Source organism: Mytilus galloprovincialis, chromosome 6 (genome assembly GCF_965363235.1).
Source record: "Mytilus galloprovincialis chromosome 6, xbMytGall1.hap1.1, whole genome shotgun sequence".
In the NCBI taxonomy this organism is placed as follows: Eukaryota; Metazoa; Mollusca; class Bivalvia; order Mytilida; family Mytilidae; genus Mytilus; species Mytilus galloprovincialis.
Genome location: NC_134843.1, coordinates 51,219,929 through 51,233,056, shown reverse-complemented (window position 1 = coordinate 51,233,056; position 13,128 = coordinate 51,219,929). Strand labels below are relative to the sequence as shown.

General features: G+C 32.5%; 1 protein-coding gene across 1 annotated transcript in view; it reads left to right on the top strand.

The window, feature by feature from the left end:
* The window catches only part of LOC143079818 (von Willebrand factor D and EGF domain-containing protein-like), a 115,468-nt gene that overhangs the window by 29,260 nt on the left and 73,080 nt on the right, over positions 1-13,128 (top strand). The window lies entirely within an intron of this gene.

The following is a 13,128-nucleotide window of genomic DNA, read 5'->3' as shown; positions in this document are numbered from 1 at the left end:
GGGACACAGTCAATGCATAGAAAAAAATACATATTATCAATGGTCAGGGTTTTTATTTCTGTTCTTCATCTTGATAGTCGCTGAAGGGTCTTCAACAATGAAAGAATCAATGATACCATAAAACAAGGTCAAGATGATCCCTAGTGTCGACTCAAGCATTACTAGTACTTAAAGCATAATACTGCAATGTCACTATATTTAAATCAAGTCATAAAAAAATCACCAAAGTCTAAAGACAATACAGGCAGATCCGGTATTAATGATCATGAGAATTACGATTTTTGCATTATCCTACATATCGGTCTTTAAATGTTGTCCCTAAAACCTAAAAGTCTTAAATTACAACGAATCTATATAATTGCTTTGAGACAAGAATATTGTCAAAAATAAAATAGATAAAAATTAATTGCGTTTCAATGTAAAATAGAATCCGGGAAACGCTCAGAATGCACGATTTTGCGTGATTTTTCTCGGAGCTTCTGGGGGCCTTGAGCAGCGGCCACCCCAGACCCCTCGCCGAAATGTTTTACAATGAATCTATATATTTGCTGTGAGACCAGAATATTGTCAAAAAAAAATAGATAAAAATTAATTGTGTTTCAATGTAAAAAAGAATCCGGGAAACGTTCAGAATGCACGATTTTGCGTGATTTTTCTCGGAGCTTCTGGGGGCCATGAGCAGCGGCCCCCAGACCCCTCGCCGAAAATTATTTTGCCTCACTTTTAAAACAGGCTAGTTATGGCACTGGAAAAGGTTTTGTTGAATTAGTTCTAAGGACGTTTTATCCTATATTTTAATTTTAAATACAGAATTAAGTAGGTTCTTATAGGGTGTATACTTTCCTGTAAAAATGGTTGCATTTGAATTACTTATATTATTACTTCACAACTTAATTCTGACAAGGTACGTTATTGGTTAAAATTAATATTTAGTAATTTATGTTTAGTTCTGGATAGGTGACGTCCTTTATATCATAATTTAAAAAAAAATCATGATTCTTACAAGGTATAAAGAACTATATATACAAGTTGTGTCTAAGGACGTTCGCCAGAATTAAGACTGGTACATAAAGAATGTATATATGTTACAGTGAATTTGTATAATCAGGGATTATGTAGAATCCCTGATTTTTCAGGGAATATGTAGAATCACTAAAATCATTAGTAATTATATATAATCCCTGAAAATGACCAGTGATTTTACATAATCACTGAACATTTTAATAATTATTCTACAAATTCCCTAATATAATTTCAGGGATTATGAATAATTTAAGGATCCTTTGTTTGATAAAAAAAAATGAAAATATATAAACAAATTCTCATTTTTTACTTTTATATTCCTTGCCAGATGAAATAATTTTGCTTTTGAACACAGAGGATGGTTTTAAAGACTATAACCAGCAAAGGGTTTTGAGATAAAGTTTAAGTCTTCAAAATTAACAATATCAAGATTCCCTTTATAGCGATAACTTTACATGTAGTGTTTGTTTATTAAAAGCAAGCTTCAAATGGATATCCATGTTCTATTCTTAAATCTACAGAGCATGTTATTTGTGGTACATGTAAAACAAATGGTGAAGAAGTTTATGGAAGATGTTTTTTTCGTTTTTGTTCAAACAGAGACATGTTTCTGGTTCAAATGAACAAGAAATCCAAACAGAGAAATCTTACACATGTAATGTATAGAAAAGCTAAGGATTGACAATTAGAACAAAGTTTTAGAGCATTTAGTGTTATAATCCTGGTACCTAATTGATAACTAATTATATTCTCATAGCAAAAAAGGAAAGGGAATTAAAAAAAAACATAATGGTTCAACAAAAGTCTGATAAAGGATATTGCCTGGTAAAAAAACCATATCTCAATCGAACCAGTTCGAGGTTGCTAATTTCTCTTTTTTTTACAGATGTTTTTACTGAACACTTTATTCTCAGGCGGGTCATAAAATCTGATCTGATATGTGAAGAAAAATGTTTTCTAAAATTTGGATATTGTCAATGTGTGAAGCATATTATTTTAATATATTATGTTTAACATTTTAATATACTGTGCTTAACATTTTGAAAAAGAACAAATTATCATTTTGATATTTTGTTCTTAGCAGTCTACAATTTAAGTTTATATAGTGTATTGCTGTTTCAATATGATTTCATAGCATAAATAATTTGACTTTTATTCATTTTCTTTATAAATAAAACTATTTCTTCATTTCAGTTATTATGTATAATCCCTGTCGTTATTTCTAGTGATTCTATATAATCCCTGAAAATTTTAGTGATTATATATAATCCCTAAACTGGCCAGTGATTCTACATAATCCCTGAAAACTTCAGGGATTCTACATAATCACTGATTATACAAATTCACTGTAACATATACATATTATTGGTACTGAAAAGGTTACTTTTATATATTTTTAAGCCCCCGGTCGCCATTTAGTTTTACCCTTGTCAGTCTGTACGTCCGCCCGTACGTCCGTACATCCGTACTCCGTATCTCCCTGAATTGGTTTCCGTTCTCCAACTTTAGTTTGCCCCAACCAAATGTTATGAAACTTATACACAATGCTTATAACTACAAATCACAGTTAGAGATTGAATGTGGGTGGCGTCACTTTACCTTTCTAGAGTTGTGCCCAATTATAAATGGAAAAATTGTTGAAATTTTCATTCCCGTTATCCAACTTACGTTTGCCTCAACCAGACTGTTATGAAACTTATACACAGTGCTTATAACCCCATAACTCTGATCAAGTACGAAATATGGTAGCGTCACTTATACTGTTTTTCAGTTATATTATATGCAAACAGGGACACCATTTGTGTTCTGACCAGGTATGGTTGTTTTTACTGTAAATAAAGGTTGGTTCTGAGGAGGTACCGACACAAAGTTTTCTTAGTAAATTTAGTTCTGACAAGGTATGGTTGTTTTAGCTATAAATAAACGTGGGTTCTGAGAAGGTAACGACATTCAGTTTACTTAGAAATTTAGTTCTGACAAGGTATAGTTGTTTTAGCTATAAATAAACGTGGGTTCTGAGGAGGTACCGACACAAAGTTTTCTTAGAAAATTTAGTTCTGACAAGGTATGGTTGTTTTTACTGTAAATAAAGGTTGGTTCTGAGGAGGTACTGACACAAAGTTTTCTTAGTAAATTTAGTTCTGACAAGGTATGGTTGTTTTAGCTATAAATAAACATGGGTTCTGAGGAGGTACCGACACAAAGTTTTCTTAGAAAATTTAGTTCTGACAAGGTATTGTTGTTTTTACTGTAAATAAACGTGGGTTCTGAGGAGGAACCGACACTCAGTTTACTTTAAAAAGTTTGGTTCTGACAGGGTATGGTTGTTTTTACTGTAAATAAAGGTTGGTTCTGAGGAGGTACCGACACAAAGTTTTCTTTAGAAATTTAGTTCTGACAAGGTATGGTTGTTTTATCTATAAATAAACGTGGGTTCTGAGGAGGTACCGACACAAAGTTTTCTTAGAAAATTTAGTTCTGACAAGGTATGGTTGTTTATACTGTAAATAAAGGTTGGTTCTGAGGAGGTACCGTTACAAAGTTTTCTTAGAAAATTTAGTATTGACAAGGTATGGTTGTTTTTACTATAAATAACGGTTGGTTCTGAGGAGGTACCGACACTCGGTTAACTCAGAAAATTTAGTTCTGACAAGGTATGGTTGTTTGTAATGTAATTAAAGGTTGGTTCTGAGGAGGTACCGACACAAAGTATTCTTAGAAAATTTAGTTCTGACAAGGTCATGAAGGTATTGTTGTTTTTACTGTAAATATAGGTGGGTTCTGAGGAGGTACCGACACAAAGTTTTCTTAGTAAATTTAGTTCTGACAAGGTATGGTTGTTTGTAATGTAATTAAAGGTTGGTTCTGAGGAGGTACCGACACAAAGTTTTCTTAGAAAATTTAGTTATGACAAGGTATGGTTGTTTTTACTGTAAATAAAGGTTGGTTCTGAGGAGGTACCGACACAAAGTTTTCTTAGTAAATTTAGTTCTGACAAGGTATGGTTATTTATACTGTAAATAAAGGTTGGTTCTGAGGAGGTACCGTTACAAAGTTTTCTTAGAAAATTTAGTATTGACAAGGTATGGTTGTTTTTACTATAAATAACGGTTGGTTCTGAGGAGGTACCGTTACAAAGTTTTCTTAGAAAATTTAGTATTGACAAGGTATGGTTGTTTTTACTATAAATAACGGTGGGTTCTGAGGAGGTACCGACACAAAGTTTTCTTAGTAAATTTAGTTCTGACAAGGTATGGTTGTTTTAGCTATAAATAAACATGGGTTCTGAGGAGGTACCGACACAAAGTTTTCTTAGGAAATTTAGTTCTGACAAGGTATTGTTGTTTTTACTGTAAATAAACGTGGGTTCTGAGGAGGTACCGTAACAAAGTTTTCTTTTAAAAATTTAGTTCTGACAAGGTATTGTTGTTTTTACTGTAAATAAACGTGGGTTCTGAGGAGGTACCCACACTCAGTTTACTTTGAAAAGTTTGGTTCTGACAGGGTATTGTTGTTTTAACTGTAAATAAAGGTTGGTTCTGAGGAGGTACCGACACTCAGTTTACTCAGAAAATGTAGTTCTGACAAGGTATGGTTGTTTTAGCTATAAATAAACGTGGGTTCTGAGGAGGTACCGACACAAAGTTTTCTTAGTAAATTTAGTTCTGACAAGGTATGGTTGTTTATACTGTAAATAAAGGTTGGTTCTGAGGAGGTACCGTTACAAAGTTTTCTTAGAAAATTTAGTATTGACAAGGTATGGTTGTTTTTACTATAAATAACGGTTGGTTCTGAGGAGGTACCGTTACAAAGTTTTCTTAGAAAATTTAGTATTGACAAGGTATGGTTGTTTTTACTATAAATAACGCAGGGTTCTGAGGAGGTACTGACACAACTCGGACTACCAGATATCTCGGCCCAAAACAAACTCGGCCTATTACAAAGTCGGCTTCACAAACTTGGTCTATAACAGACTCAAACTATCACAAACTCGGACTGCTAAAAGATATAAGTATGATAAACGAAATAAGTATTATTTTATATGAAATTAACTATCAGTACTTTATTTTAAATGAAGTAATGGGTTAAAATGAGGGTACCCAAATTGCACCCATTTCAACAGTTTTTCACCTACATTTATTCAAGGAACAGACAAAAATGTTCATTCTGTGTTTTTTGTAGACGTAACCAATTTACTAGTTCAACACTGAATCATAGAAAAATGGGTTTGAACCTTCCTCCAAACAACCCAAGAATCTGTAATGAAGAGTATCTAAACTTGCAAGTGAATATAGTTCATCAGCAATGTTTCTGAGCTTATTTTGTCAAAATTGAAGCAAACTTGCCACTAAAAGCGTATTATTTCACTGTTTGACTATGAATGAACTTGGCCAAAAATAACTATATCTTGCTTTATTATATTTCTTGTAGCTAAAACCCTTTAAACATTGTATTTTTAAAATCAATATGAGATAAGGTATCTTCTGGTACCAGTCATACTTTATCATTTTTTTTTTATCTTAAGTGAATTTTGGTGGAATTAGACCTCAGTCAATTATTCTCTGAACAATTTTTTAAAATTTTTTTCCCCCGTCTTATTCTTTAATTTGCAAGGTTTTCTTGTTTCAAAAGATGTTTCCAAGTTATTTCATATATGATATCAAGCAGATTATACATTATTGAAACTGACCCAGTTTAACTGAACGCCTTTCTTCGTAAGAGTTATCTCCTCAAACACTATTTTTCTTGTTATCTCTACTACTTTAATTCACAACAGTAAAGACCATGACAAAACTACTTTCCCACATTGCTATTAAATCCTCAGGATGTTGACCACAATTTTGACCAGATAAATAATTAAAATGGCAAGGTGCACAACTATAGATGTCATGATGGAAGTACACCACTAATTCATATGGCCCCATTGCTTTCTATGTTAAATTCCTCAATTTCAAGCACTCAGGCACAGCTCTTTTGTTTTAAGTTCAAATAAAATGACAATCATTGCATGTCAAAGCAACACTTCATGGTGTCTTGTACTGAAAAAATCAGCATACCTTTAATGGCATATAAGAAAGAACTGGTTCCCAAAACTTCGGATGTACCAAAATAGGTACTTCAGATCTGACAAACAGGCAAAATGTACCCTCTTTTTTAAATTTCATGCAATTTTTTTTATTATTAAAAATTATAAGTCAAAAAGTGTTCAACAATGATCACCAGTCATTCAGCTTTCATTTGATATCAAAATTGCCTAAATATTCTACATATTTTGAAAGTTACACCCATGCGTAGGAACTATTTTGTGTTAAATATGTACTACTTTCTGGTAATGGTATGTGCTTTCCGGCCGGCCCGAATTAGTGGTGTTACACCTATAACAGAACCAAACTTGCCATATTGACTTCAGCATTTCTTAATTTCATTCTATGATCTATTCTAAGCAATAAAAAAACATATAAAGCTTTAGTCCAAACACTATTTTACTGATTTTAAGCTCAAATTGGACTGGTAGTAACATATGTGTTATGCAAAAAAAACTGCATATAAGGATATTACCAATGGCCAGTATGATTTTTTTATTCTCAATATCGTGGTTCTATTTGTTAATTTAAACTAGGAAAACAATGTGCTTACCAATAGTCATATTTTTGTCAGAGGATGTTCATTTAATAAAAATATATTAGTCCAAACCTAAGACATAATTGAGAATATTGTCCCCCCTTTTTTCTTCAAATTAGAAAAGGGACATTTTTGGTACAAACCAAACTTCTGTGGTACAATATAGATTATTAAGAGCAATTTATATATCCCTCAGCTGGATAACATGCAAAACTGGTTCAAAATTGCATGTACAGTGAGATTTTGGAATTCTTATATGAGTATATATACTAATTGCCTAGATTGTAAATTAAAGGCTACCATAAGAAAACCAATAAAACTTGAAAAATCATTGGATTATTTGACCAAGAGCTATTTTTTTTACAATAAACAAGTCATAATATGCATGTTTTATTGATTTAAATCCCAAATAATGCAAAAATAAGAACTTGGGGTGACAAGTCTTAACTGCATGCATGTTGTATGACCATTAAAGGCTAAAATACCTTATTGTGTCAATTTAAGAGCTGAAATTTGGCATAAACAGAATTGTTCATCCCCAAAGGTTGATTAATCATGATTACTGACATCAAATATGACCAATTTTCATTGGAATAGGTAAAACTTCTAAAAATTGAATTTCTGATGATTCTCTGTAATAGGAAGTACACCACTAATTCATGGCCCCATTGCTTGCTATGTTAATTCCTCAATTTCAAGCAGACACAGCTCTTTTGTTTTAAGTTCAAATAAAGTGACAATCACTGCATGTCAAAGCAACACTTTATGGTGTCTTAATGTACTGAAAAAATCAGCATACCTTTAATGGCATATAAGTAAGGACTCTGTGGGAACGTCACGTCAATAAACTCGATCATATCTGCCGTAATGCATAATTGGTGTTATCGACGTTGGTAAAAATTACAAAAAAAAACTTTTTCACTCGATGTCCGTTAAAAATTAAATATCACAGGAAACTTAAATTTTAGCTCTTCAAACTAGGCTAAAAGTTATAGATTTTACCTTTTTGTATCTGTAATTCATAACAATGTGAAAATCGGTAATATTATCCACAACGTTTATTTTTCGCTATCATATGCAACAATTTAAGGGCATACGATACAGTATTGAACCTGTATTTACAAGTTGATGAAAATTGGCATATAGGCTATTTTTTACCTCATTAAATCAAATATGTAATAAAAAATATACCTTCATGTGCTACTTTTTGAGTAAAATGAGTTCGAAATTTTGTGTATTTGCTCAAAATTCAGATTTGTGTCCGTATTTTCTTTTTCGAAAGAAAGACATAACTTTTTTGTTTTAAAAGATAAACACAAAATACTTTTTGTTAAATAATCGGTAATTTCTGTATTTTATAAGTATCATTAAAAATTATGCAATTTTTATTCCGAAATAACTCTATATTTATCAAATGTTCATGAATAGAGGAAAAAACGTCATTTTTTGCTGCATGTTTATCAAAATTTAAAAAATTGCGCTATTTACAGTTTTATAAAATTTGGGTCACATAATCTCGTAAACAGACATCAAGGTTGGGAATGATTTTGGGGGTTATGGTCCCACCAGTTTAGGAATTAGGGGGGCAAAGGGGCCCAAATAAGTATTTTATCTTCAATCAAAACCTTCCCAGCTGCAGATGGTTTATGCATGTAATAGGTGTGTTCAGCTATTAAAAGGAAAAGAATGCCAACATTGAAAGTGAAACTAAGGTGAAACATTTCTTTGACTGATTCGATCTACAAAAAAAAAATCATTCTTAGACAGGTAAAAATAATGATAAGTTTTGTAGTCATATATTGGTATCACGTCATTGTCCTCCAAAGACATTTGGTTTCTGAACAATAACTTTAGTATAAGTGAATAGAAATCTATGAAATTTGAACACAAAGTTTATGACAATGAAAGGAAGGTTGGGAATGATTTTGGGGGTTATGGTCCCACCAGTTTAGGAATTAGGGGGGCAAAGGGGCCCAAATAAGTATTTTATAACTTGTGGTATGGATCTCTCTAAAATTATGCCACAAGTTTCCATACATCAAAGGGATAGTTAGGATTGGCTATGCAGGGTTATGGCTTAAACCGTTAAGGAATAAGGGGCAAAAGATAGGGGAAAATTGTTAAGGGACTATTAAAAAAAATCAAATTACCTCCCTTACACTGCTTTTGAATTATGCATCAAGAAATGTTGTTTTGTCTTGAGGTGATTAGCTGTCAATTTTTTTTTAGAAATTACTTTTAAAATTTAAAACTGATTAAAGAATATTAATTATAACCATTTAATACAAAAAAGAAGATGTGGTATGATTGCCAATGAGACAACTCTCAACAAGAGACCAAAGTGACAAAGAAATTAACAACTATAGGTCACTGTATGGCCTTCAACAATGAGCAAAACCCATACTACATAGTCAGCTATAAAAGGGGGGGGGGGCAATTTTTTCCCATTTCAGATTTTAGAAATTAAATAGAAAATTTCTTCAATTATTTTTTTTGGGGGGAGGGGGTGTAGGGGGGTCAATTTACAACAGCATAGTGTATTGCACATTACATGAGGTAATAATGATCACCCTATCCTATAAGTATTTGCTTTATCAATAAGAAAGTTATTAGTGTTATTTGTCTTCTAGAAATAGTAACAACGTATACTGTATGTACGGTAGAGTATGGTACAGTATGCTATTAGCTTTTTACAACAGACTTCAAGTAAATATTTTTTCGGAAGCACTCAAGTCCTCATTCGGAACTTGACAGCATCATGTTTATGAAGCGGCCATATTATCACTGATACTGCGGTTGGAACCCAAATAAAGCAGAGAGTCATACATTTGTTTATGGTAAAGCTATCCTATTCTGAGGATTGCAATTTATTATAATTATTATATAGATAATATAAAGGAGAATATGGTCAAAAGTTTTCGTCACCTAGACATCTACATCAACATTTGATTATTTCATATAGAAACACATTTTTTTCAAAAATATCTGGAATGACATGGTTGTATTTTAACAAATAAGGTGTTGAAAGACACATAATCGTGTAAAGAATTATTGTGTAATGCACTACCGTCTAGTCTACATGCAGTGATATTGTTTGCCTCAAATAACAGCCGAAATTCGGCCTTTCCCCCTAGAGAAAATTCCCAATTTCTAAAAAAAATGGCTTAAAATTCCTCCCAAAAAGGTCTACATTTTCCCCAAACAGTGATGGCATTGGTAGTAATCTTTGTAAATATCGTATTCATGTTATTATTTTGATATTATAAAGCACTTTTGAGATCCAGTTTTCTGATCAGAATCATCATGGTGTTTGTAACACATGTGGTTTTCAATGCTTTAAAGTACCATCATTGCTTCTGTTTCTTTCCCCTCTCCGAAAAGTACCTTCCGGGTTGAAAATGTCTGACAACCAAAATATACATGAAAAAACAGTGCAAAAAAGACAGCAAAGGTCAGCAAAAATCGGAGATGTGTTTAGAATAATATTTCCCAATTTCAATAAAAAATATGCATTTTTCCCAATAAAAAATGGTAGAGGTAGTTTTGAAAAAAGACAACAATATCACTGACATGGTCTAGACCCCTCATTACGCCTTGGGGGGGGGGGGACATGAAAATACCAGGCGTCCGCCGGTCGTGTTCTGAGACTGAGGTCCTGTTAGTGCTCTCACAGTCAGGTCTGTACAATTGTAACCACATTTGATATAACTTATACTCTAGGTTAATATCAACAATATCCCTGACAAGTTCTAAAATGGTGGGCAATCAACTTTTTTAAAGAGTTATTCCCCTTGGAAATATTAAATTTGTAGAAAATAGCCTTGCTAGCACTCTAACAGACCTGTACTACAGCAATACAATTCTTCTCTGATTATTTTATAAAACTCATCATTCTTTAAGTTAATATCTGCAAAATCTTGGACAGGTCCATAAAGGTGTCAAATCATCTTTTCTCAAAGAGTTATGCCTCTTGGAAATATTAAATTTATGGAAAATGGCCTCGTTAGAGCTCTCACAATTACAATACTTGGCAGATTTTTACCAAACTTAAATTTTTATAGGATAGTATCAACATTATCTTGAACATGTTTTATAATGGTGGCCCATCACCTTTTTTTCAAAAGTTATGCCCCTTGGAAATATTAGATTTATGGAAAATTGCATTGTTAGCTCTATGACAGGTACAATTCTTGCCAGATTAGATAAATCTTATACTATAGGTTATAAACAACAATATGTCAGAATAGTTCTATAAGGCCCAAAATATATATATATCTGTTTAAGGTTTAAGGTTACATGCTTAAAAAAAATAGGGTAGGTAGGTCGGTAATTTCATTTTATTTTATTTTTTTCATTTTATTTTTTGTGACACGATTTTGAGTGTGCGGTTTCATCTTGTTGTGGGCAAAGTTGATCATGGCTGAGTTTACCCATATTTTTAATGAATGGATTATTTTTTTTGTTATTGATTTGAAAAAATGTAGGCAAAATGGTTATTTCATCACACCACTCGCAAATTTCTTTAAACAGCTATCATATTCATGATTATGAATATTAGGATGTATCAGGCAACATTATATTCACTTTTAACACAAGTTCAGTTTATTTTTCACTTTATGATGGAAATAAAATGGCTTAGGTTCAGCACTTGGTCGGGTAACCGTAAACAGACAAATATTTTTTGTTTGGCCTAATGGTGGTTGTTCCACTTTTTATGCCTCTGATGTAGCGGAGAGGCATTAAGTTTTATGTACACTGTATATCTGTCTGTACATCAGTCCGTCCTTATGTCCCATAGTTGGTTTCCATTCTCCAACTTAAGTTTGCCTCATCCAAATTTAATGAAATTAATACACAATGCTAATTACCACAAAACATAGATCAAGTTTGAATTTTATTGGCATCACTTAAACCCTCTTGCTGCTGGAGGTACACATATGTCCATACTGACTGTATCAGAGGGTCAATTATGTCCATATTTCAATTTATTCATTTCGCCTCAGTGCTGTATCTTTCAAATGAAAGACTAAATTTTAAACATGATTACATGTTTCATCAATGGATCCCAAATGTAACAGTCTTTATGGAAATGACATTATCGTAGAGTGGACATCTTACTTCATAGACATTGAGCTGTTGTATTTTCTGGCACATGAAATGCAGCCTTCAAAAACAATGTTTAATCCCTCAAGAGTTATGTTGGTTTAAAAATGGAAAAAATGCTAATTATTTTGTTTCTGCCCTGTAAATTAGCTTGGCTTTACCAAATAGTATGAAACTTATACCTAATACTCTAGTTTAAAAACACATATCATGTTTAAATTTTGGTTATTTCAGTTTAACTGTTCTAGAGTTATGCCCCTTTAAAATGGAAAAAAGGCTGATTTTTTCATTTCAATTCTCTTACTTGAGTTTGTCTCATCCAAATGTTATAAAACTTGTACACAATGTTTAATATTACAAAATATAATCATTTTTGAATTTTGCTGGTGTCACCTTGCCTGTTCTAGAGTTAATTAAGCTCCTTTACAAATGGAAGAAATGCTAAAAAGAAATTTTCTGAAACTTTAACACAATGCTTATTACCATGAAATACATATCAGGTTTGAATTTTGGTGGTGTCACCTTGCCCGTTCTAGATTTAAGCTCCTTTGGAAAAATTTCTGAATTTTTTGTTTCCATTCTCTTACTTTTAAAGTTTGCCTTAAACAAATTTTCTGAAACTTAAACACAATACTTTTTACCACAAAACTCAGATCAGGTACTAATTTGGGTAGTGTCACTTTCACTGTTCTTCAGTTATTTTTGTTTATAACTTTATATGATATGCAAGCATCATCCCATGGATACATTTCCCATTTATGTTAAAAAGTGTTTAATGTCTCTTGGAAGTATCAAATTTATGGAAAATGGCCTTGTTTGCCCTCTCACAGCAGACATGATTTATGCTACTATAAGTTCTGAATTTGGACACTTTAAAATTAGGAGATGTGCTGTGGTATGATTACAAACCAGACAATTCTCCAACACAGACTAAATGACAAAGAAGTTAACAACTATATATGCCATGTCAGTTAACTGCTAGTAGGCTGTTGTTATTTATGTATTATTGTCATTTTATTTATTTTCTTTGGTAACATGCATCTTCTGACATCAAACTCGGACTTTTAATGTGCATATTGTTATGCGTTTACTTTTCTTCATTGGCTAGAGGTATAGGGGAAGGGTTGAGATCTCAGAAACATGTTTAACCCCTCCACATGTTTGCGCCTGACTCATAAGACAGGAGCCTCTAGCCTTTGTTAGTCTTGTATGATATTTTCATTTTAGTTTCTTGTGTACACTTTGGAGAGTATGTTGTTAAGGGGCCAGCTGAAAGATGTCTCCGGGTGCGTGAATTTCTAGCTGCATTGAAGACCTGTTGGTGACCTTCTACTGTTGTCTGTTCTATGGTCGGGTTGTTGTCTCTTAGACACATTCCCC